Here is a 27,749-nt window from a genome sequence, read left to right on the forward strand (position 1 = left end):
AATGAGGCAGTGTCAGATTTTATACTCTCAGCTCAAAGCTCACTGCAGACAGCGACTGCAACCATGAAATTTAAAGATGCTTCTTTCTTGGAAGGAAGGTTATGGCAAATCTGGACAGCATACTAAAAAGCAGAGACATCACCTTGCTGGCAAAGGTCTATATAATCAAAGCTATGGTTTTTCCAATAGCAATGTACAGTCATGAGAGTTGGACGATAACGAAAGCAGAATTTAAGGTTTCAAATTGTGGGGATGGAGAAGACTTTTTCAGAGCCCCTTGGACAGCAAGGAGATCAAATCAGTAGATACTTAAAGAAATTTATTCAGGCTATTCACTAGAAGGTCAAATACTGAAGGTGAAGCTTAAATATTTGGGCTACATAATGAGAAGATGGGACTTGCTAGTTGGGAAAGATTGAAGGCAAAAGGAAAAGTAAAAATAGCAGAGGATGAGAGGATAGATAGTGTCATAGAAACAATGAACATGAACTTGGACAAACTTTGAGAGATAGTGAATGATAGAAGGGCCTGGCATGGGTCATGAAGAGTTAGACAGGACTGAATTACTGAACAACTACAAAATGTTTTGCTAAACTTTTATTTATTTTTTAAAAATATTTCCCTGCTAGGATTAAAACCAAGAATTGTCTACCCAGCAAAACTGAGTATAATACTTCAGGGGAAAATATGGATATTCAATGAAATAGAAGACTTTCAAGCATTCTTTTTTTTTTTTTAAAGCAATCGGTGTTAAGTAACTTGCTCAAGGTTACACGGCCAGTTATTTCTGGGTGTGGTGCTGAGTGTCTGAGCCAGGGATTTGATCTCCAGGTAATCCCAACACTGGAGCCAGTGCTTTTACTTGCTGAGCCACCTGGGTGCCCCTAAGCAATTGGGGTTAAGTAACTTGCTCAAGGTTACACAGCCAGGTGTTTCTGGGTGGGTGCTAAGTTTCTGAGACCGGGATTCGATCTCCAGGTCATCCTGACACTGGAGCCAGTGCTTTTACTCACTGTGCTACCTGGCTGCCCCACTTTCAAACATTCTTGATGAAAAGACCAGAGCCAAACAGAAAATTTGACTTTCAAATACAAGAATCAAGAGAAGCATAAAAAGGTAAACAGGAAAGAGAAATCATAAGGAACTTACTAAAGTTTAACTATTTACATTCCTACATGGAAAGATGATATTTTTAGCTCATGAGACTTTTCTCAGTATGAGGATAGTTGAAAGGAAGATATAATATATATACATATACACATATATATGTATGTATAGGTAGGTGTATTGTGTATATATGTATGTATTTGTGTACATGTATACATAGAGAGCACAGGGTGAGTTGAATATGAAGGGGATGATATCTAAAAAATAAAATTAAGAGGTGACAGAGGAATATATTGGGAGAAGGAGAAAGGGAGAGATAGAATAGGGTAAATTATCTCACATAAAAGAGGCAAGTGAAACAGATTGAGTCAACCTTACTCTCATTGGATTTGACTTAAGGAGGGAATAACATACACATTCAATTGAGTATCTACCCTACGAGAAAGTGGGGGGGGGGAAGAGGGAGTGATGATAGAAGAGAGGGCAGACTGGGGAAGGGGGTAGTCAGAAACAAACACTTTTGAAAAGGGACAGGGTCAAAGGAAAAAATAGAATAAATGGGGGGGATAGGATGGAGGGAAATATAGTTAGTCTTTTACAATATATCTACTATGGAAATGTTTTGCATAACTACACATGTATAACCTATATTGAATTGCTTGTCTTCCCAGTTGGGGTGGGTGAGGAGGGAAGAAAGGAGAGAATCTGGAACTAAAAGTTATAAAAACAAATGTTAAAAAATTGTTGTTACATGCAACTGGGAAATAAGATATACGGGCAATTGGGGTATAGAAATCCATCTTGCCCTACAAGAAAGTAAGGGGGAAGGGGGCTAAGGAAGTATGGGGGGATATATGAGAGGGCAGACTGGGGGAAAGAGTAATCAGTATGTTTGCCATCTTGGGCTGGGGGGTAGCGAGAGATGGGGAGAAAATTTGGAAATCAAAATGTTGTGGAAATGAATGTTGAAAACTAAAAATAAATAAATTCTGAAAAAAAAATATTTCCCAACTACATTTTAATTTAGTTCCTCTGCACAGGAGTGCTGCTGGTCCAGGCAACTTCTAAGGTCCCCTCAGCCTCTACATCTATTATCCTACAATCCTAGGCTAACTTCATCCAAGAGACTATATGCTCCTTAAAGGTAAGGACAATTAAATAGCAGGCACTTGATAAATAGTAGCAGTTGAATACTGTACTATATACTTCATAGGGCTATTGTAGGAAAAATATTTTTGTAAGGAGGAAAGTGCTTTACAGACTGTAAAATAAGATAAATGTGAGTTGAGCTTGAGACGAATGAAAAGTCCAAGAAACAGAGTTTCTGGGTAATTAATAATCAATTTATTATTTATGGCTTGAAAAAAATCAATCTTTGAGGTCAGAGGTTTCTCTCCTAACCAAAGATGAGCCTTTGAGACTTGTCAAATGGTTAAATACCTTTGGAAAAAGGTGGATAGTGGAAATAAACTCTGATTGGTTAACAATTAATGAGAGTATGAATATTATAATAAAAGGTGGGCTTATTCTAATGAGGGGCTGGAGGACACCTCCCTTGGACAAAGATTCATCTCAAGCCAGACCACTTCCACCTTGGGCAATCTATACAAAAGGGTCTATTCTCCACCCAGTCAATGAACAATGAACTACTGTGGGGTACGAGGTCCATCTAGCTATGATGGTCTGGGTGGGATGAATTCTTTGGGTAAGGTCAGAAATGTCCTTGAGAGACTGGGCTTTGAATGAGGGGAAGTGGGTCAAAGAAAAAGATCTTTGGGTCCCATATAAAAAATTGTTTATTAACATAATAAGATAATTTTTTCTCAAGCTATTGTTATTAATCCTTGAAGAAGCGTTTTGGAATAAATGAGACTTGTTTGACACCAGTCATGTGATATTTTGATATAATAAATGGCAGGGTAAAGGTCTTCAAGGGAGAAATGAAGCACCACAATGATACCCATGCAGTCCCACAGAAGAAAAAGAACTTTCTGTGGTTGAGCGATACTCAGGAACACTACTGGGAGTTAAGGTGTCATATAAAACCCAAATAGTTTGGGAAGTGTAATACTACACAACAGAATGCTACACTCTGGGCTGTGACCTAGATGGGAATTTCGGATTTGATATTTCAGAAAATGTTGAGAAGCAGAGAGCTTGGCAAAGCCACACATAGCATGATCACTGAACCAAATCGTAAGAACAAAGGCCTGAGGTGCTCAAGTGTAAGATCTGCCCAGCCCCATTCCTTTGTGATGTTTTTAGACTTACAATGAATTTAGACTCTTATTGATTAAAAACAATAACAAGCCTGTTGTTTCTATGGTATCTTGTTCCAAGCAACTAAAAACACTTTGCAGGTAGTAGCCTGCTTCTGCTGACAACTCCCCTCTGAGGTAAAAAAAGGCTATGTATCAGCCATATGTACATAGAGAGATTTATGTACATTTATATGTATTACATGTGTCTGTGGATATACATGGTAATGGTACAATAGGTTTTTGAGCTTGTATTTTTCCATTCAGGGGCAACATGGTATAGTGGATAGTGGATAGAGACCTAGCCTCAAATTTAGGGGCACCTGGGTTCAAGTCCCAACTCTAATACATAAGTCATCGCAGTGATGTCCAAGGTTCTACACTAGTAAAGGTCTGAGGTCAGATATGAACTCTGAAGAGAAGTTTTCCTGACTGCAGGCCTGGCCCTCTATGCACTATGGCACTACCTAGCAACAACTCTGATATATGGCTTCGTGACCCTGAGCAAATCACTTAACTAGACCAAAGGTATCAAACTCCCCCTGGATGCTTCATACAGCTAGGAAAACTCCCAAGCCTAAACCAGATTAAAATGTAATTGGGAAATGTTGAACAAAATACATGCAAATACAATACAACCTACATAATGTTCATTTGACCAGCAGGGATCTGTTTCTATCTGTTTGACACCCTTGTTCTAGACAATGCCCTAAGATTATAAATTGCAGAAAAGGCGCAGCATGGTTACAGCAAGTATCCTATACCAATGAAATCACAGGCATAGTAGCTCTCCCACTTTCTTCATCTAGCTTAGGCCTTGGTAGATTTAGACAAAAGCTTGTGGTTCCAGGTACATTAATGGAGTCAGAAGTCAGAATTTTGAATGACACTAAAAATAAAATTAAAAGCTGACAGCCCCACATAGGAAAGAGCAATATGTTCTACGTACTCAAATCCTCGACCTTCTGTGTGACCCTTGACAATAGCTTCACAAAAATTACTAAATGACTTTCCTTTAACATTTTTGGGGGGCAATAAAATGGTTTAACAGCACATTTCCAAGGGATTTACTTTTTAATGGCCAAATAGGAGAAAATGCTTTTGAAAATTCCAATTCATTTAAAGTGTTACTAATCTTCCAGGACCCTACCTTAAATGAAATTCCTCACCCCAAGGGAAAATGGAAGTCAAGCTCCAATGAGAAATTAGACATCATTCCAGTAGCAATGGCTAGTGACCTTTTCAGTCTGAATGCATGTTTTTTAAAAAGTTCTTTAAAATAAACCAGTAGTATACAGAAAAAAATAAAAGCCTGACCTAGCCAAACAATATACAAAGAGAAATCTCTGCTCAGGGGTGCCATGCAGAGCAAGTTTAAGCAGATCTGTTGCTTCTTCTCTTCATTTATGAGTCTTTGTCTACTATTAGGAAACAGAACAAAAGCCCCACTAATTCCTCTTATAATTTGTCATCCAACCAACTCTTATTTCTGGAACATTCTTGACATTAAAACACCCCTTCCAGCAAATCTTGTGCATTTGTATGTGAATGTTTATTTATTTGCTCTCATCTTTCTTTGGCTCTGTACCACAACATCTTGTTATGTAGTAAATGTCTGCTTTACTGTTTATATGTCTCTGTCATACGTCTGGCAAAGAAAAGGAGAGGAAAAGATTAGTAGGAGGTACCCTGGAGTGCCCCTGTCATAAGAAAATGTGACAAAGATTTAGAGACAGATAAACTTCTCCTACAAACTTCTCCCCCTAAAGCCAGGAAGAGTAAAATGAGTGTATGTGTGTATAACTATTTCATGTAAAAATACAATCTATTTTGCAGTGTTATTTTGTACTCACCATAAACAACAACTATCAATTCTTTTAGCAAAGAAAGCATTCGTGATAGAAGGGATGAAGCTTCTGTGTAAGCTACAAGTGTTTGGCGTCTCTGATTCTTTCTTTCTATATAAACCATGCTTTCCCATATATATTTTCCCTATCTTCTCCTTTCCTCGATTTTGCCTCAAAGTCACCAAGTATCTACAAATTGCAAAAAAAAAAATGGTTTTGAGGAGTAATTTTAGCTATGTTGTTGGAAAGAGGAAACTCAGAGAAGCTGTAAGACTGCTTCTTGTGGTAGATGGGATGATCACTCAATCAATCCATAATAATTTATAAAGTACCTATATGGACCAGGCACAGAGTTCTGTCTCCACCCTCAAGGAGCTTACATTCCATCAGCTATCTCCTATTCATGGTGAAAGATGGCATAACAGAATGTTTTAACTTATTGTAGCACAGTGTTTGGCACATAGCAGGCAGCTAATAAATATTTGTTGATAGGAATATTTATTATTTTATTATACTTGTTCTCTCCCCCCTTATAATGTAAGCTCCTTGCCAATAAGGATTGCTTCGTTCTTTGTACTTGTATTCCCAGTGCCTAGCACAGTGCCTGGCCCACAGCAAGCATTTAATAAATACTTGATGATTCATTGATTACAAAAATAATTTGACTCAAAAAGCAAAATATAGCCTTTGATTTCTCCTTCAATAAGATATCTCCAATTCACAAATTCAGATTATTCAAGATCATATGCAGGGATGTGCTGGAGTCAGTTATTACTGGCTCCTCAGAACAGATTGTTAAATTTTCTGTGTGAGCATTTGCACCTCAGAAATTGGTAAAAGCTACAAATCTGGGCTTGATTTATTGTTTTGTTGATTGTTTAGACTGAAGAAAGTGATGGAAAAAATGTTACTAGGGTAGACTAAATTATGAAGTGTGCCACCTGTATTTTTTTCAAAGAGCTGATTGTTAAACATTTACCAGCCTACCCTTGATCATATGAGATATCTTAAAAAGATACAATCACAAAAGTAAGTTTTTCTAATGATTCTGTGATTGAGAGGCCACATGGTATAATGAACAGAGTACAGTAGTTGGAATCAGGAAGACTCAATTCAAATATTGTTACCAGCAGCGACTAGCTTTGTAATATGGGCAAGTCAGGTAAACCCTCTGAGTCTGTCTTTCCACATTTGTAAAATGGGAATGATAATAATAATCTTAGTACACACCTTAAAGAATTCTTGTGAGACTTATGTGAGACAATGCATGTAAAGTGACTTGCAAATCATAAAGAACCGTATGAGATCAGTTATGATTATCTTTATCAAGCAAGGCATATAATAGAGAAAGTCATAGGTCTTCCCAAAGGTGTTATGGAAGATATTCTACACAGAGTTCAAATGAAGGGATTCTCTCTACATAACATGTTCTGGATGCTATGGATGACATTGTACTCATGGCATCAAGTCTCAGAATGCCATAGGGCGCCTTCAGAGTTCCATAAATATTTAAAATAAATTGACCTGGAAATCCCATAGGGAAAGTCACATGGATTAATTTAGCATACTGCTCAGAGTATAACATACAGCTAGAGGGCAGTCCATTGAGCTAATACTGGTCTAACAGTACATACATCTTAGATAAATACCACAGATGGACAATGATCTGGACTTAGAACTGAAAAGCTCCTGCACCAGACTTATGATCAGTTTCTTGACCTCATCTTTTTCCTCCTTCTGTCCTGATGGTCTATAAAATATTGCAATGAAAATGTTGTTCCTAATTTTAAAAAGGGGGGGGGGAGAGTGGCTAGGTGGTGCAGTGAATAGAGCACCGGCCCTGGAGTCAGGAGGACCCGGGTTTGGATCTGGCCTCAGACACAACAAAAAAAATCCGTGTGACCTTGGGCAAGTCACTTAACCCTAACTGCCTGCCAAAAAAAGCAAAAAAAAATGTTGTTCCTGTTTCTGTCCTCATAGCATTTAGGAAACGGTGTAGTACTTTCAAGGGGTAGCTAGGTAGCTCAGTGGATAGAGTGCTAGGCTTGGCATTTAAGAAATTCTGTATTCTGGTACCACTTTACCTATTTCATATTATTACCCTCCACATGTCTTATGTTCTAGGCAAACTAGAATGAATATTCCACATTTTCTCACATATTTGCTTTTGCTCAAACCATCCCCTATTCCCTGAAATGACTTATTTGCACTTACTGAAATTCTATTCATCCTTTAAAATCTAACTCAAATAAATGTCACCTTCACCATTAATTTTTAGCCTATTCTGTGCTCTCTTTGCACTTGGTTTGTATATTTCTTGTGAACATATTGCAAATTGCTTTCCATGTTTATTATGTATCATATTCCAGTAGACTGTGAGCTCCATGAGAGTAGGGACTATTTCTTACCTCAGCACCTAGCCATGGTTATACTAGATAGATACTAGATTCTTTTAATGTTTGTGTTGATTCACAAATCCAAAATAATTAGAATATGATAGCATCAAGCATCAAAAATAGCATTAGTTTCATACCATTTGGCATTATATATAAGCTAACAGGAAAATTATTGAACACTTCTTCATAGGAAAATAAAGACTAAAGATATAGACAGATCTATGTATATATATCTGTATATATTGATATCATCATAGACATAGATATAGATATAGACATAGACATAGACATAGATACATGTGTGTAGTGTATATTTACTTACACCTGAAGAGGAAGTTGATAGCTAAAAAAGAACAGAGACCAAGAAAACATGGAACCTGGGTTCCATATTCAGGCCACCACCAGAAATATTTCCTGAGTTTCTGAACTGAACCAAGACCATCTGGTGAGCCAGCAACTTGGTATGAATGAGAACTTTTTGAGCTTCAATCAGCATCTGTCACCTATTTAAAGCATCTCCATTCCATAAGGGGAAATATTCAGGCAGTCAAGATCTGCGAAAGAATTCCTTTCCATACCCCCTGCTCTCATAGAGGGCTGATGTGTCTGATTCTGATTAAATTTATCCCAGGTGTGAGGAACAGCTGTGCAAGATGTTGAGTGAGTCTTTGCCTGTTTCCAAAGGAAAGGAAAGGATGTTTTCCTCTTTGCTGGCATGTTAAAAGCAGGGAGAGGCATTGGATAAAAGTGTTGCTCAAGGGCACCTGAAAACCAAATCACAGTCCTTTGTCAATCTGTCACTTTGATCCCACCTGAGAGGCAACTGCAAACTTGAAAAATGGAAAAGTGAGACAGCACAGGTGTTAACTTTGGAGAAAGAGAGGGAAACATAACCATTCATGGCCACGAGTATGTATTTTTTTTTCCTTGTTCTGGTTTTAACTTCATTAAGTCCCCTGTAAGCAGTGCTGTACCGACAAAAAAAAAAAAAAGGCTTACTTGTACATGGCAGAGGGAAGCAAAACAGGCAAGCTGGTTTAGCCACGGGCTACACAGCACATACTCTTGGCTGTTAAAACAGCTTTTTATATATAGTTACAGTAGTTCATAAGCAAATCAGACTTCAAGAAATCAAATTGCTGAGGTTTGGGAATGTGTGTGTGTGTTTGTGTGTGTGTGTGTTTCCCATTACTGTTATGAGGATTCAGTACTGTGACCTGAACATAACACAGTTAAAAGGATTAGACACAGCCATGGAAATTGGCATTACTGTGAGTTGTAATTCTGACCGCCTCCAACTCACTTCAAGTATTTCCACTAAGCTTTGTTGACCTAGCTTCATAGCCTGTAAAATGAGATTGCTTCTCTATACTCTGCAGGAAGGAGGAAGGATATTTTTTATTTAACATGCATGGGGGAGGGGAATCATGAGGAAAGGCAATTTGGGAATTTAAACAGCAGAATAGGAATCAGTCAGTCAATAAATATTTATTAAACACCAACTATGTGCCAGCCACTGTGCTAAACACTGGGGATACAAGTAGGCAAAAGACAGTTCCTTCTCTCAGAGTTCAAAATCCATATTCCCAGACCATATACGTGAACAATCAAAGGTCAAGAAAGAAAAGGAGTCACTTCTTCTTCCCAAGCATATATGCTACCATGGAGGGCTAGCAGCACAACCCCGCCCCCCCCTCCCCCCGCACACACACACACACACACACACACTTCCACACTTCCCCCGAACCCCCACCCCACCCCCTGCAACACAAACAGGTAGTTTCACTGATCCAGCACCGGGGAAGTTCTGATGATAAGATAGAAAGAGACCAGATACTACAACAAGTAGGGGAAACATCTTGAATGTGGGAGGGAGAAGGAGAGTTGGCGCATGATTCCAGGTAAAGTAAAACAGGATTCTAGGGGATGTGTTGCCTCTTATAAAGTGGGGTGCCTGGGGGAGACTCAGACAGAGAAGATCACCAAATGCAACGGCAAGAGTTCCAAACAGGGAGACACAGACATAACATCTTGACTGGACTGTTGCAATAGCCTGCTAATTGGTCTCCCTGCATCTAGTCTCTTCCCTCTCCAATCTGTCTGATAAAATATAAAGTGATATTATACAGCACAGGTCTAACCACGTCACTCCCATACTCTAGGAGCTTTTGTGGCTCCCTGTTGCCTCTAGAACCAAATATAAACTCATTTGTTTAGCATTATAAGCCCAACACACCCTGGCTCCAGACTAGCCTTCCAGACTACTCCCCTTCATTTCTTCTTAGTCTAGCCAAAATGTGTGCCCCTCACACACTACGTTCATTTCCTGTCTCTCTGCTTTTGGGCAAGCTGTATCCCTCATCAGAAAGCAATCCCTCCTCATCTTAGCTTCTCTGCCTCCTTCATTGTCCAGCTCACATCACCCCTCGCATGAGGCATTTCCTAAATCCATCACCAACACCAACACTAAGGTATTGGGTAAGGGAGGTGCCTTCCCTAACAACATTTCCTGGAATTTATCATGGATATACTTTGTATCTGATTATATGCATGGATGATACTTGAAGGGAATGGAAGGAAGCTCATTGAGGGGCTGACTCATCTTTGTCTAGAGTTGATAAAAGTGCATGGCACATAGCAGGTGCTTAATAAATGCCTTTTTTTCATTTTTTTCATTCATTAGAGCCCAGGTAATAGGGTCATGGATCATGGCATTAGAACCGGAGGGGACCTTACTATAGACAGCACCTTGGTATCATTGTAAGGCCATGAGAAGCAGCGGAAGTTTCCCCAGACAAAGAGACGGCCAAAATAGCCAAAAGAAATACCACCAGACGTAAAACTTCACCAGTTCTCTCTAGGACACAGAGAGGACAGGAAAATGATGAAAACAGTATAGATATATAGACCTGGAGTCCCCTTTTCCCTCCATTGCCCTTGAGAAAGACTTCCTGTGCAGGTCTCAGGGAAGGGGTGGTTACTACAATTGTATTGAACCTTAAGAATCAGGACTCCTGCATGCCATGAGGAGAATTGGGGCATTTAGTCACTGCTGCTGGAACCAGACATGTTGATCACTTTGCACGTTAACAAGTAAGAGCTGCCACAGCCTTGAGCTCTGTCACTCAATGGTCAAGACCAGAAGAAGAGCCAAGGGCACAACCCATGCCCACCAAATCCATAATGCCCAAAAACAGTTTGGCGTAGCACAAACTGGCAACTATTGGAGATTTCATTGACTAGTAAGATGGAGGGAAAGACAACTCTGTTCATCCATGCTTCCCTTACTTTCCCTTTGGTATAAATCTCCACACCAAGAGGGGTTCTAGACACATAACCCCTCACTTTATTATATCCATAGCCTGTGGTTGTGGGTGATAATAGGACTATTCTCCTAGCATCCCCAAAGTTATGGGAGGGTTTATGGGAAGAATAGTCAAACCTTCTCATTTGAGAAATGGAGTTTAGAGAGGACTTGCCCAAGATCTCAAAGCAAAAAAATCAGGATTAAAACTCAGGTCTTCTTACTACAAGCTTGCCTTCTTTCCACTGCAGTATGTTGCCTTCTAGCCAGTGAATATCTCAGTTCCTTGGGTGTCTGTCAGTCTGAAGCAGTATACCTGACTAGAGAAGTGGATCTTGTCCTGAGCTGGAAAGAACATATTAACCTCTTTATAACAATATTTCCTCCTAACCTTCTCACTTTCTCCAAAATATGTGACCCTAGATATTCAGCCGACCTGTCTTCTTGTGCACTGGGCCCACAAGCAGCCAACCTGCATGCCAACTTTGTCATTGTGGTACACGAAGGAACACTGTAGGGGAATTTCTTCTCCTGTCTACTCTCTTTAAGTAGATCTCCCAAAGAAAAGATTCTGGGCAAAGGTTCTACGACTCTCAGAGTCTTCAGACAAAAGGCAAGAATCTCCTTCCCACCTAACAACTTAAATAAAGTAGATTAGTGGGAGCTATACTTCCTTACTCTAAATCCAGTAGTCATTATACTACTCTTTCTATCACTCCTCAATTCTACTATTCCACTCTTGAAATAGCAAATCCAATGCAAGGTATTGATCAGTCTATTTCCCAATCAATTTGACATATGTATGACAGTAACCCTTTATTTGGAGCCTTTGACTATCCATTCTTATTCATATATGGACATAACCAATAGTACCTTGTTGAGAGGAGAAAAGACAACTCCTGATTAAGTCATTGCCCCAAGTAGAATTGACTCAATGACCTGAGAAAACATCAGAACTAAGGTTTAGTGTGGCCTATAAGGGAAAGAGGAGTCTTTCATGGAGAAACCTGTACATGTATACAATCTCCCCACTAGGAGCCTTGGGATAGAAGCTTATGGTTGCTGCATGAGCTCTCTTAACTTTCTGAGCATAAAGCTAAGATCAGAAACCTGAAAGTGGACTTTCCCAATCTAAGAAATCATCCAGTGCAGTGGTGAAATATTCTGAGGAAGTATATAGGAACTACATATGCTTAACTATGTGGGTCAGGGAGCAGTCACAAATTCCTGAACCCTTGACTATTTGTCAAAAGGTTCTAAACAAAAGCTCTCTTCCTGCTAAACTCACAAAGCTGATTGGGAAACACCCCTGATCAGTCAATTCCTGAGTAAATAAACATTTATTGAGTGCCTACTATGTACCAGGCTAGGGGTACAAAATGAGACAAAAGACAGTACCCGTTCTCAAGGAGCTTACAGTCAAATGAGGGATACAACATGTAAACAAATATACACAGAATAATATATATACAAGATAAATGGAAAATATTTAATAGAAGAAAGGCACTAGAATTAAGAGAGGCTGATAAAGGCTTCAACCAAAAGGATTTTATTTGGAATTTATAGGAAGCTAGAGATATCAGATCCTTGCATATTCACATTTAAAGTTTGTGTGCATATGGGAGACTCTTTCCTGATTCCTGTGAACTGGCTATAGGCATAGGCTAAAATTCCACCTAGATAGATTTTAGAGATGAAAGATGAGAAATGAAAAGATGGAAGAACTTCTTTCCACACCTTGCTACTGTCTTCCCAACCAAAAGGACTTTAAAAAAATTCTGTCTGAATCTCTTTCATGTCACTAAGGTCCATGAAGGTAAGAGCGCTGTCTTACACAACGTATGTGTGATGACCAACTTTGATAGACTGGACTCTTCTCAGCAATGCAGTGATATAAGTCAATCCCAAAAGACTCATGATGGAGAGAAATATATGCATCCAGAGAAAGAACTAGAAAGAACTAAGTTTATATCCAGGTGGAAGAAAAATACCTGATCTTTTTCCTTCTCTTATTTGGTTTTATGTCCTCTTTACCATTTTTCATTCCAGCTGGTACAATCTGTCCTTATAACCTGACTAATGTATAATGTGAAAGTATTTACAGATCCTATACTTGACTATAAGCTGCCATGGGGGGAGGAGGGGAGGGAGGGGGACAAAATGTGAAATTCAAGGAATTGTGGAATTGAATCCTGTAAACTAAAAAGAAACAAACAAATTAATAAAAAATTAAAACAAAATAGAGTGCTGTCTTATTTCTTCCTCAACCCCTCTGAATTCAAGAACCGTTCCTCTGTTAATTATTTCCCCATTTATAGTGACCAAGAAAGTTGGACTATGTTCCCTTAATTTCTGCAGATTTCAGAACCCTTCCCAGATTTGGGTGCAGTGCCATCTGCTGGTCATGAGGAAAAGGATGGGCAGGAGATTTCATTGGGAGAAAGGGCCAATGGAATGGGACTAGCAAAGTTGGAGTCGGTATGCTAGAATCAAAAAACCTACAAGTTATTTGTACACAAATGGTGAATATAGATTTTAACAAAACAGGAGAAAAAATAAATTTTGTTCAGTAACTCTTTTTAACGAGGGAATTCCTATGGTTGTAGAAAATCAATCAAGTTTGACAGATGCCTACCACAAGACTGGTGGAATTTGGGGAAGCTGACTTTGCCTTCTGATAAAATTAAACTGGCATAAATCACAGGAATGAGAACCAAAGGTAGTTTGTGAGAAAAAAAAAAGTTAATTCAGGAAAGGAGCATATTATATTAAAAATAACCTTAGGCTAAGAGACAGTTATCTTGGATTCTAGTTTCAACTCTACCACTAATTAGCTGTGTGACCTTGGTCAAGATTTTTAACCTCTCTGAGCCTAAGTTTCTACACCTGTGAAATAAGAATGTTAGGTTTATCTGTCTTTTAGCAATACTGTTTTGGGCTTCTTAAATAGGACATTCTCTGTATATATTTCCTAGGAGATGTGATTCTTCTATTTGTCACTGTCAAAAATGTTGATGTTTGTCAAAAAGGAATGTTCTCAGAAAACCATAGAACCTTCTATTCCTCAAAACCTATCGTTAATCTAGCCATAGTAATTTTATAGGGTAAAAGAATACATAAAACATAATCTTATCACACCATATGCTCATAAGGAAATATTATGACTGGGCACTTAAAAAAGAAATTACCCTCTTTTATCTTGTGCTATTTTAAATTAGCAAATTTTAAATTTAGCTTACATTAAAAATTTTTAAATTCAATTTAAAACTGCAGGAATAGTAGTTACCACTGATTGATGGAAGAAGTACTCGTGTCCAACAAGTTATTCATTCTCCCAGTTGTCCTGATTCCCTCTTGACACTGTTCTCTTTCATACAGCTACCTCATTGACAACAAAGCCTTCTATGGTCATCCTAGCTTACTTGGTTAGATACTTTTCATGAATGTGCTTGGTCATCAATAGACAAAATTCAAGAGGATGGAGCTTAAAGGCAGCACTAGGAGCTTATCAAGAATAATAAGCCATCCATTATTTTATGGTAGGTAACATGGCACTACAAAATCCTTGAGGAATAAAGTCCTATGTTTTAAACAAAAATTGACTTTTAATGAGACTAATATAACTTCCTTGGATACAGAAAACCCCCATTCTTGTTTGGCCGTGCTAATTATTTCTTACTCTCCTTATTTGTCATGATTATAACTTTAAGTCTTTTTAGGCGGTTTAAGAAAAACATCTATAAGAGTGAGAAAAATAGGAACCACATAAACATAAATGAATAGTGCTTACCATCTATTTGGTTTGGCTACTCACTCTTTTTAATGTCATCAGAGGTTTGAAAGGAGAGTTGATACTGCAGATCTAGGCACAACTATGGCTCCTGGTCTCTTATTTCTCCCCTGAATTTATAAACAAGATTAAATTCTTAATCCCTTGCCAAGCTAAGCTAACAAATGATCTTTGGTAGAGGCTTATAGATATTCATAATATTTCTTCTTTACTAAAATAGGAAGTTCATGTTGTCATTCTCCTTGCTTCCTATAATGTTCTCCTCCATATATATCCAAATCCCTTCTATCCTTCAGGGCCCAAATCAAGAATTAAGGGCTGGGGTGGCTAGATGGAGCAGTAAATAAAGCACCGGCCCTGGAGTCAGGAAGATCTGAGTTCAAATCCGGCCTCAGACACTTAACACAAAAAACTAGCTGTGTGACCTTGGGCAAGTCACTTAACCCCAATTGCCCTCCAAAAGAAAAAAAAGAGAACTAAGGGCTCTGTAAAGTCTTCCTTGACTTTTCCAACCCTTACTATTCATAGGGTCATAGATTCAGAGCCAGAAGGCTTTTTGAAGGACATCGAGTCCACTCCTCTCATTTTACAGCTAAGGAAATTGAGGCTCAGAGGAATGAAGGGATTTGTCCAGGATCACACCACTAGGAAGTGCCCCAGGCAGGATTTGACTTCACAGTTCCTGACCTCAAGTTCAGTGTTCTATCTGGCTTACCACCCGGCTGCCTGACATCTTGATTCCCTGAGCCTTATAGCACTTACAATCCATGCCTTTCACTTTGGAACTGCCTTGTATCATTATATGTCAATGTTTTCTCTAAGAGATGTAAGCTCCTAGTGCTGCCTTTAAGCTTGTTAATTAATAAATCATGAAACCATAGTAACTGAGTCCATTTCAAACATATGTTACATAATCTGAATTGGGTCCTCATTGCAACAAGGCAACCCTTTTACCCCTCCCTAACCTGTTAAAATCATGCTCGTCACATTAGATTTCCAAGCCTTTCTATCCTTTCTCAAACCTTCCATGTTCCCCTTACCCTTTCATTTGAGGACTTTTCCTAATACCTCACATCCAAAATTGAGGCTATCCACCAAGAGCTCCTTCCTTTTCCCTCATCTCCTATCATTCAAGTGTCTTCTCCCTTCCCCTCTTTTATCCCTGTTACATCACACGCACAAATGATCCTCTTCTATTATATCTTCTCCAGCAGATTACCCTCTTACCTTCCCTCATTGTTCATTGTTCAGTTGTTTTTCACTTATGTCTGACTCTTCATGACTCTGTTTGGGGTTTTCTTGGCAGAGATACTGGAGTGCTTTGCCATTTCCTTCTCCAGCACATTTTACAGATAAGGAAGGGAGGCAAATGGGGTTAAGTGACTTGCCCAGGGTCACACAGCTAATAAGTATCTGAGGTCAGATTTGAATTTAGGAAAATTACTCTTCCTAAGGGCAGCTAGGTGGCACAGTGAATAGAGAACCGGCCCTGGAGTCAGGAAGACCTGAGTTCAAATTTGGCCTCAGACACTTGACACACTTACTTAGCCATGTGACCTTGGGCAAGTCTCTTAACCCCAATTGCCCTCCAAAAAGAAAAAAAAAAGATTATTCTTCCTAACTTGAAGACCAGTGCCTTATCCACTTCGCCACCTAGCTGCCCCCACTCTCTCACTAACCTTCAGTCTCTCCCTATATACTGTTTGTTTTCCTGCTACCTACAAATATACCCATATCTCCCCCATCTTCACAAACCATCACTTGAAACAACTATCCTTGCTAGCTACTGCCCTGTCTCCCTTCCTCCCTTTCATGGCAAACTTCTTCAGCAGTCAGTCTACAATTTTCCTCTCCTCTCACTCTCTTCTAAACCCTCATCAGTCAGGTAAAAATGCTCTCTCCAAAGTTACTGGTAATCTCTTCTTTACCAGATATAACAGCCTTTTCTCATTCCTAATCTTTCTCAACACCCTTACAGTCTTTGACCTTATTGATCACCCTCTTCTTTGATTTTCTCTTCTGGAGCAGCTAGGTGGCAAAATGGATTAGGGTGCTGGGTCAGAAGAAGTCAAGAAGACCTGAGTTCCAATCAAGCCAGGAACTATCTTCCATCAGAGAACAAGGTAAGTTGAAAGGGAGGCTAGCCTATGTGCTCGAGATGCTCAATCTAGAGCCCTTTTTCTATTATTATTGGCCCAGATTAAATGACCCACTTGGTATTTCCTAGATCTAATTTCTGTGATTCTCATGCTTTACAGACACTTCTCCCCATAGCTCCACCCTTTTCAAGGACTCTCAGCACTAGAAAGAGTTCTTAGGAAGAAAACTATTCTGTCAGTGCAAAACATAACAACAGCAGCAGTGTTTATATTGTATAATTATATATATACACATATATAATATATATACACAATTGTATAATTACTATAGGCTCTTCTTCTCCATCAGCTATTCCTTACTCCCTTTGGGTACCCGGAGACTTGTTTCTTCCTTTGTTTCCTCTTTCTAAAGGTTTCAGAACAACAGGAGGGAAACCTATTCCAATACCATATTGTAGTGTAGAGGTCACTTTGGGTTCCTAAGGACTATTCCAGAGAACGACAAGACATAGGAGTTCCCACAAAGCTGTAATGGATTCACATATGATTCTAGAAATAAACTATAGATCTGGAGACATTCTAGCTAGGTAGAGAGAAGCTCATTATCAGAAGAAGGTCATAAGTCATGAAACCACTCAAGAACACTGTTAACTAGGGTACAGATCGAGTGTGATCTGTGCTGATGACCTTGTCACACAACTAAAACTGCTCTCTCCAGTTACCAATGACCTTTTCATCTCCACATTGAAGATCTCCTGATCTAATGGCCCCTTCCCATGCCTAATCCTCCTCAACTTCCCTGTGACATTTGACACTGCTGATCACCCTCTCTCTTCCTGGTTCTTCTAGCCTCTGGTTTTCTGTGACACTGCTATCTTCTGGTTTTCCTCCTACCTGTACAACCTCTCTTCAGTTATTTTTGATTCATCACCCATGTCATGCTCACTGACTGTGGGCCTCCCTCATGACTGTGTCCTGGACCCTCTTTTCTTTTTATATTCCTCTCTTGGTGACCACATTAGCCCTCAAAGTTTAATTACCATCTCTTAAGCAGATGATTCCCCAATGTGTACATCTATGTATATATGTATATTTCTCACCCTTGAGCTCCAGGCTTACATCACAAATTGCCTGTTGGATATTTCAAACTGGATGTCCAGTAGGCATCTCACACTCTGCCTGTTCTGAAACAAACACATTGTCGCACCTCAACTCCCAGCCCTCCTCCTAGCTTCTGAACTTCTCGATTTCTATTGAAGGCAGCACTAGAAGCAGTCAAACAGACTATTATCCGTGAGATCATTCTCAACCCCTCACTCACCTCTCTTGTTCAATGGGTTGCTACCTCTTTCATTTCTTTTTCTGCAATATTTCTTTCATATATCCCCTCCTTTCCATCCATACAGCTAATACCTTGTTCAAGCCCATGTAATCTCTCATTTAGACTATTTCAGTAGCCTCCTTTATCTATATGGTATGTGGGAACTTTGGGGGTGGGGGAAGAGGAATAACCTGGCCACACAGGAGATTTGCTTTGTTTGACTATCCATGTCTATAACAGAAGGAATTATTTTTCTTCCTTTCTCAATTTGAGAGAAGGTAGACAGAGAAGATAAATACCATGGATTGAAAAAAGTAAAAATTAACTTTAAAATTTTTAAAGTTCAAGTCATCAAGAAACTTTCTTCCTATCTTTCATAATCAGATACCTTAAAAAAGCTCATCTGCCCATTCTACCTCTTCTGCACTCTGTTTTTGTCTATCTCCTATCCCCATCCCTTCTCTTTCTCTGCTCCTGCCTCCTTTATATTCTTGCGTTTAATTTTATTCCTGTTATTTTATTCTGCTTTATAGGCCTTTCTGCTCCTATTTTTTTCTGAGGCTTTTTCCCAGCCTTTAATTCTTACTCTGAGACACACACACATACACACACACACATCCACACACACACACACATCCACATAGTACTGAGCCCCATGCCAGCACTGTGTTTTTGTATTGATTCCTAAAGCTGCCTCTGTGTTTGCAGTGCCCTCTTATTTTCTGGCAATAGTACCACATTCCAAGGGCTGCAGTCATTTTCTCATCTGTTGCCTTTTGGATACTCATTTCACACTTACATAGAGCAAAAGAGAAGGCCATAGACAATTGTGGGCATTTTCTTTAAAAGCTTGCACTATGTAAATTCATCTACTGCATTTTCCAAAAAGCTTCTTATGCAACTTATGCCTTAGCAGCTGGTATATAAAGTTACCCAGTGCCATCTGCTGGACATAAGAAAATATGACCTCATAGAAGTAAGTAAACCTAAAATTCTAAGTATTAGATAGTTATCAAGATAACTTAGATTTTATCATTCTATAGGTTGTAATGGGAATGCAAATTTGGAAGATCTTCCCTGCCCCTAGGCTAAAGTGCACCTGAAGCCTGGGGTGGGAGGCTTGTTTTTCAGTAGATACTTTTTGATTGGCCAGTGGGTCAATAAGGTTGTTATTCTCTGAGCCAGGAGAAGGCTATATAAGCCCTGATGTGTAGCTTTGTTTTGGGGGCTCACTTTGAGAAGTGTTCTGTGATTTGATCTGTATTCTGGGAAGCCGTTGTCCAGAGCCCCCCCGGCTTTGAAAAACCCAGATGTGGAAACCCAGATGTTGACTGGGTATGGATGTAATGGTTGGACAGTTTGGAAATCTGTCTACTTGATCTGTTTCTGTCTTGATAATTCTGTCTGTATACTTTGAAGTTCGGGGTGCTGACCTTTTCCCCTGAACTAGGTAAACGATATATGTCTGACTGATTAAAGTAAGCTTGTTAACCCATTTTGAGTTGCTTTCCTTTAACAAAGCAGATCCAAGAATCTGTGGTAGCTTGCTGCTACACAAGTTTCTCCACAACTAGACCATAAGGGAGGTAATACAAATATTATCCGCATTTTACAGATGAGAAAGCTGAGTCTGGGAGAAGAAAAGTAATTCACTCAAAGTCACATAGTAACAGTTAGAGTTAGGACTCAAACCTGGGCTTGTTGACTCCTTGTCCAGTGTTCATTCCTCTATAATAAACTTCCTCCAACAGTATACTAAGCCTTAACTGGAATAAAGAATTAGACACTGAAAAAAAAATAATAATAAAGCAAAACAACAACAAAAAAGAATTGTACACTGGAGAAATACTGTCCCCAAAAGAAAATTCTTTCTAATTCTTAACTAACAGAACCCCCAAGCTAAGGAATACCCCCTAACCTTTTTCCATTGTCAGGTAAGACAAAAGAAACAAGATACTGCATGAACAATGGGCTCTGACTTTCCTGACATATTAAGATGGAAGAGTTGGGGTACAAATATACTTTAAACTCATGGAAAGGTTTTTCCTGGAAGAAAGAACCTAAAAGATGGATTCAGATAGCAAAGTCTATCAGACAAGGTCCAGGATACCTGTATTCCCTGCTGTTAGGGAAGCTGAGGCTGGTGGATTGCTTGAGCTCAGGAGTTCTGAGCTGTAGTGGGCTAAACCAACCAATCACACAACCACACTGAATCTGGCACCAAGATGGTGAGCTCCCAGGAGTGCAGAGGGGAAAAGAAGGGGTACCAGGTTTCTTAAGGAGGGGTAAACAAACCCAGGTTGGAAAAATAGAGCAGGTTAAAGATCTCATGCCAACAGCAATGGGCTTGGGCCATGAGTAGCTCCTCCACTTCCAAACTGGGGAATATAGATATAGATGTAGCTGTATGTGTATATATATGTGTGTGTGTGTGTGTGTGTGTGAATGTATACGTATGTATGTATACATATGTGTGTATATATTGTATGTGTGTATGTGTGTATACATATAACAAATGGGCTATAGTCTCATGAAGGATAGTCAGGAATTTTTTTTAATTTATCAAATTCCTAACAAACAGAATTATCAAATAATTCCATTGGCATAGCCATTCCTTCTAACTATATGGATCTCATCCCTCTCTCCATCCCCATGCCTCAGCAGATAACCTTTATGAGTTAACTATGGTCAAAAATAATGCATCATTTGGTGACCAACTTTATGGCAATGAACTTAATAAGCGCTTTTTGGATTGAATAAATGATTAAAAATTGTTGGACAGGCAACAGTATTATAGGATCCCTATTGACCTCTAGAGGGCACAAAAGTCTGCATATTCCTGGGCTGCTCCCTTCAGGTATGCTTGTCTCAATAGCAATTTATTTTATTTTATTTTTAATTTGTTTGTTATTTAGGCGTGCTTGACTCTTCATGACCCCAGTTGGGGTTTTCTTGGCAAAGATACTGAAGCAGTTCGCCATTTCCTGCTCTAACTCATTTTACAGATAAGGAACTGAGGCAAACATGGTTAAGTGACTTGCCCAGCGTAACACAGCTAGTGTCTATGGCCAGATTTGAACTCAGGAAGATGAGTCTGCCTGACTCCAGGCCTGTCACTCTATCCACTACACCATCTAGCTTCCCTTTTTTAAGACTTTCTTTACTTTTTTTGTTCTGTATTTTCTTTTATGACATAACTAATATGGAAATGTGTTTTACATGACTACACATGTATAATCTATATCAAATCTATATCAAAAACACATTTTAAAAATTGTTTTTACATGTAATTGGGAAAAAAATTTAAATTTTTTTTAAAATAAAAAGAAATGACAAGGGGGATAGTTTCAGAAAAACATGGTAAGACCTGTATGAACTGATGCAAAGTGGAGTGAAAACTGGATGATCATTGTGCATAGTATCAACAGTGTTACAATGATGATCAACTGGCTACTCTAATCAAGAAAATTATCTAAGACAATTCCAAAGAACTCATAATGAAAAAATGCTATCCACTTCCAGAGAGATAACTGATGAACTCTGAGTGCAAATTAAAGTATAATTTTCTTACTTTCTTCATTTTTCTTGCTTTTATTTGAAATATGGCTAATATGGAAATATGTTTTGAGATTTGCATGTATAATTGATATATTGCTTGCATTCTCAGCAGATGGTTTGGGGGGTGAGCTAGTGAGTATCTGAAGATGAATTTGAACTCAGATCTTTTTGATTCTAGGTCCAACAATAAATGTGTTCCAATTTTTCCACATACCCTTCAACATTTTTCACTTTCTTCCTTCATTCATTTTAGCCAATCTGATTGGTATAATAAAATGATTTCTCAAGGTTGTTTTAATTTATATTTCTCTAATCAATAATGATTTAGAGCATTTTTTCATATGACTATACGTAGTTTTGATTTCATCAAAAACTGCCTGTTTATATTCTTTTACCATTTATCAATTGGGGAATGACTCATATTCTTATAAATTTGACAAAGTTCTTCATACATTTGAGAAATGAGATCTTTATCTGAGAAATTGTTTATGAAATTTTCCCCCCAATTTTCTGCTTTCTTTCTAATCCTTGGCTACATTAGTTTTATTTGTACAAAAACTTTTAAACCAAATATAATTTAAATTATTTATTTTACATCTCACAATGCTCTTTCTCTTGTTTATTAATAAATTGTTCTCCTATCCATGAGTTTGATAGGTAATATGTTCCATGTCCTCCTAATTTTCTCCTTTTATATCTAGGTTATGTATCCATTTTGACTTTATCTTGGTATATCGTTTAAGATAGTAGTCTATACCCAATTTTTGTCAGTCTGCTTTCCAGCTTCCCAACAATTTTTACCAAATAATGAATTCTTAGCCCCAAAACTTAAATCTTAAACATTTGTCAAACACGGACTTACTATAATCCTTTACTACTGTATATTATATATCTACTCTGTTCCACTGACATACCTTTCTATTCCTTAACAAGTACCAGATAGTTTTAATATTTACTGCTTCTAATTATAATTTGAGGTCTGGTACTGCCAAACCTCCTTAATTTACATTTGTTTCATTAGTTTCTTTGAAATTCTTGACCTTATGTTCTTCAAAATGAATTTTGTGCTTATTTTTTCTAAGTAAAATAAGTTTTTATTAATTTAATTGGGATAGAATTAAATAAATAGATTAGTTAGGTAAAATTGTCATTTTTATTATATTGGCTTTCCCTACCCATTAACAATTCATATTTCTCCAATTATTTAAATCTGACATTATTTGTATAAAATATTATATATTTATAATTATGTTCATATAGTTCCTTAGTCTGTTTTGGCAGGAATACTCTCAGATATTTTATACTGTCTACAGTTATTTTAAGTCAGGTATCTCTTGCTATGTCTTCTTGCAGGGTTTTGTTGATGATATATAAAAATTCTGATGATTTATGTGGGTTTATTTTATATCCTACTTTGCTAAAATTATTGTTTCAACTAATTTTTATTTGAATCTTTAGGATTTTCCAAATGCATCATCATATATCTGCAAAAAAGAGATAGTTTATAATATCATTTCTGGTATGTCCAACAGGAGGACTTGATATTTAGTGAACCTACCACTAGTCAGCTGGTCTTTTGACTTCTAAAATAATCTGAATCCAGAGAGGAATTAGGACTTCTAAAGGTTGGCCAAGAGTGAGTTTGGAGGCTTCCTCAGTTAAAAAAGCCACAGCAGTCACTGCCTGGAGACAAGAGGGCCACCCAGAGGCAACAGAATCACATTGTTTAGAGAAGTAGGATACTGGCCTGTGGTCAGGACCTAGTGTAGTTTCCCTGCTTATCTCTTTTAAGATCATGACTACTACTCTGTCTTTTTTATATCAGTTGAAGCATAATACATTCTATTCTAGCCTTTTATTTTTACTCTGTGTGTATCTCTCATTTTTAATTGTGTTTCTTATAAACAACATGTCAGAATCTGATTTTTAATCCATTCTGCTATCTGTTTCCATTTTATGGGTAAATTTATCCCATTCACATTCAAAGCTATAATTACTAGTTGTATACCCCCACCTTTATCCTATTTTTCCTCACTATTTATCCTTCTTGCCCTGTTTACCCTATCCCTCCTCATGTTTCTAATTCAGTTCTAAGGACTATCTTGCCCTCCTATTCCTAAATTGACCCATTCCTCTAAGAGTATCTCCCTTATCCTATCCCCTCACTCTTTTATTTCTTTATAAATTTAGAAGACTTTTATGCCCTTCTAGAGATTTATGTTGTTCCCTCTTTAACCCAGATCTGATGAGAATAGGTTTCCAGCACTACCATCCCTCCATCCCCACTTGCTTCTTCTATATCAATTCTCATTTGTATGAGATAATCATTTCTTTCTACCTCTCCCTACCATTTTATTTTTTAGAATCAACCCATCATACTCAGCTTAGCCCAAACCATTTTTTTCAAGCTACCCAAGTAATAATGACAGTCTTAAGAGAACTGATATTTTCACATATAAAAAGTAAATACTTTGACCTTAGAGTCCCTTATAATTGGTCATTAATGTTTATCTTATATTTCTCCTGAATCTTACATGCTAAGTTTTCCATTAAGTTCTGGTCTTTTTGTCACAAATAATTGAAAGCCTTTCAGCTCATTGAATGTCCATTTTTTTAAATTCAAGATTATACTTAACATTTTGCCCCTAATTTTTCCTCAATCTCTCTTATTTGATTTTTGAAGTCCTTTTTAAGTTTTTCCAAGAACTCTTTTTGACCTTGTGACATTTCTCTTTGAATTAGGAGTGGCATTTATAACTTCACTATCTTCCTCTGAATATGAATCCAGATCCACTCTATCTCCATAGTAACTGTCTATGGTTGGGTTCTTTCTCCTTTGCTTACTCATTTTTTTTTGTTTTTATTTTTAGAAACTTATTATTGTAATTTACTCTAGTCTCAGACTGTAAGAAATAGTGCCTCAGTACTCGGGTCCTTCTTGCTGTTATTTTATGAGCTCTGTCCAGTGCCCAACCTTAGACACTCCTTTCCATGCTGCCAAGCAAAGGTTCTTACAGGTGCAAACTTCAGCTCTCTCATCTGCCCTAGAACTAAAAGCAAGGACTATGCTCTCCTGCAAGAGCCCATAGCCAGCATTATCCCCCACCCTTCTGCTACCTCACTCACTGGGCATATTCTCACTCCTCCTTGCTCACAGACACAGCTGGTCAGCCCACCTGTGCCTGGCATCCAGTGACAGCAGAGAGTCCTTCAATCTTCTCATGCTTGGCTGTCCAACCCCCACATTGTTCATGAGGTGAAAGTTCCTGAGGTAGAGGCTGCCTCTGAACCCAACTACCCCCAGGATTTGTCACTTGTTGATTCTTTGGAATCTACCTGAAGGGGTTTATTCTTCACTAGGATAGAACCTGTACCCCTGGAAGTCCTCTTGAGTTGTTTTATTAAGACAACTATTTGTATTTATTTGAGTTGCTCTACATTCATTTTGAGGTGATTTGTTCTGTGAAGTTTGGATTCAGTTAAAGGGCCACACTTGAGGACCTAGAGGGCCACATGTGGCCTCGAGGTTGCAGGTTCCTCACCCCTGTACTTGACCATACCTTAATCATGAATCACTCTGGTTCTCACTGATTGACCAACAACAGGTCCCAGCCCAAGCTTCCCTTGGTCATTGTTTGGGTTTTGACAGCTCAGAATGAGTGCAAATAGCAATTGCTTCTGTTCTGGCCAGAAATAGGGTTTGTTTCTGAGGGTCTTCCCCTCCCAGATTGATTTTTTTTTAGTATTTCTTACCTAGCCTTAATCATTGAATGGGCATTACCTCAGACAAACTAAGAACCATGGGGATGACCTTAACTTTAAAAGGCCAAAGTCTCCCACTGCATCCAGGGGCCATCTCTGGACATCCTGATCTATATTTTACCACTGGACCCAGATGGCTCTGGAGGAGAGAGTGAGGCTGGTGACTTTGCACAGCCCTGCCTCATGGAAATCCAAAGAGCTTGCAAGTCAAGACATCACCTTCCTAATGTCATTGGCCCTTTTCAAGAACGAATGGGAAACAACAACAACAATATCCATATAGACCATGCTTCCCTGTTCCAAGGAGTAAGTGTAGATAGTTTTCCATACGGGGTAATTTGTACCACTTGTGAGCAGTATACAGATCTATGCATGGGAAAAGAGCTCACAAAGAAAATTTCATCTTGGTAGGCTGTCTGTCCAATAACTATGGTAGATGAGTGCAGGATTGCTATGTGTCTGAGTTGTCCATAAAACAAATGAGAAGCTTTTTAGGATATAAACCCTTTCCTTGACAGTTGGCCAAATTAATTTTTCAAGGAAACACACTGGGACTATCAAATTCTTAAAGTTTAAAGTTCCTTATCTTACATATGACCACAAAAAAATAAGAAAAGGAAAGAAGTCTTTTGGAATTTGAACTTCCTACAGTAATTACCTATATACTCTCCTAAGTGGACATGTATTCAGGAAGCTTATATTAAAGAGAGGTTCAGATATAGATTTGGGGCACATAAAATATAACCAAATGGGAAAAAATTTTTCATTTGAGAGCTGGGGACCCCATATGGATCAGTGCTATTGCACCCTTAGAGACAGATATGACACCATGTGACCCAGCTGTAACATCATTTGATCAACTGGTTGGGGCAGGGGCAGGGGGATATAGATATAGGGAACTGCAAAGAGGAAACTCCCTCCACCAATGCTTTCTGGATCATGCTTTGCCATTTACTGTCTTAGGGAGTCATCTGTGCACTCAGATGTTAAGGGACTTACTTCTCCAGGGTCATAGAAGGAAGAAAAGGAGGGAGGGAAGAAGAAAGGGGGAAAGAAAGGAAATAAACAATTACAAAGTGCCTACTCTGTGCCAGGCACTGTGTTAAATGCTTTACAAATATTATCTCATTTGATCCTCACAACAACCCTGAATGGCAGATGCTATTATGATCTGCATTTTACAGTTGAGGAAACTAAAGCAGACAGAGGTTACGTTAGGGCCAGAAAGCATATAGCTCACCAAATAAAATAATCTTGCAGTCCCATTTGTAAGGATCACTCAGTCAAGAAAACATTTATAAGCGCCTACCACATATTAATTACGCCTTTACCTTGAAAATGCAGAGAAGTTGACAGAATTACTTTCAGAACAAAATTCTACACCTCCCCCACAAATTCCCCAAGGTATGAATTAGAGCCAATAAGCATACAGTTCACCAAATAAAATAATTCTTGCAGTCACATTTGTAAGGGTCAGTCAATTAATGAGTACCTCCTATGTGCCAGGCATTGTTCTAAGAGCTGGGGGTACAAAGAAAGGTAAAGGACAATCCCCGCTCTCGAGAAGCTCATAATTGGATGATTAGTACTATTCTAAAACAATAATACTTGCTCACACCCTTATTATATTACATTTATTTATTAATATATTTTAGCATATAAACAAATATATTTATAACAAATATGCATTATAAAATGAAAGTACTATTTAAAAGAAGAAAGCACTGAAAGATTAGGGGCAGCTGAGCACCAGCCCTGGAGTTAGGAGGACCTGAGTTCAAATGTGACCTCAGACACTTAACACTTTACTAGCCGTGTGACGTTGGGCAAGTCACTTTAACCCCAATTTCCCTACCTTTCCCCCTCCAAAAAGCAAAAAAAGAAATCACTGAAGTATATCATCTATATTTTAAAACTTTTTATATTTTGAAATAAGACTTTTGAAGATATGTTTCCTCTTGGAAACAGAGGTCACTGCCCTGAACACAAATGCCAAGCTGTTTGCAAACCCATAAAGTACATACCAAGTCAACATTTCTAGACTAGATTCTTCTATTCAAATGATTACAGAAGAACAGGACACAGATGTACATTTCAGTTTTAGAGGTCCTCAGCAAAATTTCAGAAAGGATTCCATTACTTTTTAATAACAGAAGAGGGTTTCCTCATTTTGTATAATATAGGAACTGCTTGAACAGAACCACATGCAGATGTTAGAATGCAAAATTGTTTTGTCCTAACATAACTGTTATGCCCATTATGCCTACCATAATATATTCATCATATAGCTGGTCCTAAGTCAAGTGA

This window comes from Petaurus breviceps, unplaced genomic scaffold (assembly GCF_028583685.1).
Source record: "Petaurus breviceps papuanus isolate PSGF00001 unplaced genomic scaffold, PetGlider_PUasm1.0 80, whole genome shotgun sequence".
In the NCBI taxonomy this organism is placed as follows: domain Eukaryota; kingdom Metazoa; phylum Chordata; class Mammalia; order Diprotodontia; family Petauridae; genus Petaurus; species Petaurus breviceps.